Below are 2,656 nucleotides of genomic sequence, written 5' to 3'. Positions count from 1 at the left end.
CCAAAGAAGATATACAGGTTGCCAACAAACACATGAAAGGATGCTCAACATCAATAATCATTAGAGAAATTCAAAGCAAAATGAGGTATCACCTCATTTGAGGTGATACAATGAGGTATCACCTCACACTGGTCAAATGGCCATCACCAAAAAATCTACAAACAATAAATGCTGGAGAGGATGTGGAGAACAGGGAACCCTCTTGCACTGTTGGTGGGAATGTAAATTGATACAGCCACTATGGAGAACAGTATGGAGGTTCCTTTAAAAATAGAACTACCATATGATCCAGCAATCCCACTACCGGGCATATACCCTGAGAAAACCATAATTCAAAAAGAGTCATGTACCACAATGTTCACTGCAGCTCTATTTACAATAGCCAGGACATGGAACAACCTAAGTGTCCATCAACAGATGACTGAATCAAGAACATGTGGCACATATATACAATGGAGCATTACTCAGCCATAAAAAGAAAGAAAATTGAGTTATTTGAGAAAAACAAATACTGTATGCTAACACATATATATGGAATCCAAAAAAAAAAAAAGGTTTTGAAGAACCTAGAGACAGGACAGGAATAAAGATGCAGACGTAGAGAATGGACTTGAGGACATGGGGAGGGGAAGGGTAAGCTGAGACAAAGGGAGAGAGTGGCATGGACATATATACGCTATGAAGTGTAAAATAGATAGCTAGTGGGAAGCAGCCGCATAGCACAGGGAGATCAGCTCGGAGCTTTGTGTCCACCTAGAGGGGTGGGAGGGAGACGCAAGAGGGAGGAGATATGGGGATATATGTATATGTATAGTTGATTCACTTTGTTATAAAGCAGAAACTAAAACTAAAAATTAAAAAAAGAATCCACCTGCCAATGCAGGGGACACAGGTTCGAGCCCTGGTCCAGGAAGATCCCACATGCCGCGGAGCAACTAAGCCCTTGCGCCACAACTACTGAGCCTGCACGCTAGAGCCTGCAAGCCACAACTACTGAAGCCCGTGTGCCACAACTACTGAAGCCCATGCTCCTAAAGCCTGTGATCCACGACAAGATAAGCCAGCATAATGAGAAGCCCACACACCGCAATGAAGAGTAGCCCCTGCTCGCCACAACTGGAGAAAGCCCGCATGCCGCAACAAAGACCCAATGCAACCAAAAAAAAAAAAAACTTAGATGTTGTTACTGGCCTGCTCAAAGCCTTGCAGTATCTTTCTGCTGCATATGGCTTAGTAGGCCCTTGGTGATCTGGCCTTGCTCACTTCATTCTCTGCTCTCCACTGACCTCCTGCACATCAGGCTCTTTAATGTTCTTTTTCCTACGGGTCATGTTCCTGCTCAGGGCCCTTGTACTTGCTATTCCCACCTTTGGGCTATTCTTCCTCTAAATATTCACATGGCCTGCTCACTCACTTTAGTTGGTTCTCCTCCAACATCTTCTGTTCGGAGAACTTCCCTCATCACTCTTTATCCCCTTCCTCTGAATTATTTTCTATCACTACTCAATATAATGTCATAAACCTAACCTGCCTATTTATTTGAGGTCTACCTCCTTTAACAGAATGTGAGCTCCATGGGGGCAAGGATTTGTCTTGCTCACTGTGAAATGCCCACTACCTAGAACAGTGAGGCACAGGGGTGGTGCTTATTAATGAGTGAATAAATGACTGCTGCTGCTGCTTGGTACAAATCAATAGGAGGCTGAGATGAAAAGGTATTGGTGAGAGTACCTGGGAAGGGTGATAGCCAGGGAGATTTCAGGAGAATGAGATGATTAAGGACGAGCAAATGGGCATCTTTAAGGGCCAACTGAGGAGGGAGTGCAGGGTTGTAATGGCAGGTAAGACAGTAAAGAGGCAGTTTCGTGTGTGGCTGAGAATGCGGTTTTCTGCCCTAGACCACCTAGTCTCTGTGTGGCTCTGGGTAAGTTTGTTAATCTTTCTAAGCCTCAATTCCTCCACCAGTAAAATGAAGCTGATAACCATAATATACCTCACCTAAGGTTGTGATGGAGGTTAATTGAGCAAATGGCCATAAAAAGTCTGGCATGGGGTAAGCTCTCAATAACTGTTCATTACTATGATCGATGCAAGATTGGGGGAAGAGTGTGAAATGCTGCAATGTGAAAAGATGTTTCTGTAATCTTTCTAAGTCTTGTTCCAAAATGCCCTACCCAGGAATAGACTTCATGTGTTACCTTGCTCCCAACACACATCTACGCGAAAATGTCTCCTCATTGCCAACCCCTCACCAGCCTTTTCTCTTTTCCAATGACTCTTCTGAGAGCTAGTCTAGCGCTTGGCACAATAAGTTCTCCATAAATATTTGTTGATGTTTACTGCACTTCTCCCAGACAATGCTTAGGTGTTACTTTGTCAGGACCGACCTCCTTAGGGGAGAACGGTCTAGGTAGAAAGACAGCGTTCTTCGGACTCTGAATCACCTGTAAGCCTGGCATAGTAAACGCAGCTCAATAGGAGGGGACTGGGTTTGGTCCTATGAAACTTCCCTAAGGAGCCGTCTGCATCCAAGGGCGGCCAGAGGCCAAGAAGGACACTGAGCTTTCGTCTCCTTTAAGAGGCGTGGCTTCGCTGTAGAACCACGGGAGTGATTGGCTGAAGCTGCCTGTCCGGGGGCGGGACTCGGTTGCCGGGG

This window comes from Delphinapterus leucas, chromosome 2 (assembly GCF_059928025.1).
Source record: "Delphinapterus leucas isolate spDelLeu-1000000601 "Yukka" chromosome 2, BTC_Dleu_Yukka2, whole genome shotgun sequence".
In the NCBI taxonomy this organism is placed as follows: domain Eukaryota; kingdom Metazoa; phylum Chordata; class Mammalia; order Artiodactyla; family Monodontidae; genus Delphinapterus; species Delphinapterus leucas.
The sequence above is the reverse complement of the archived record's forward strand: the minus strand, read 5'-3'. Positions refer to the sequence as shown.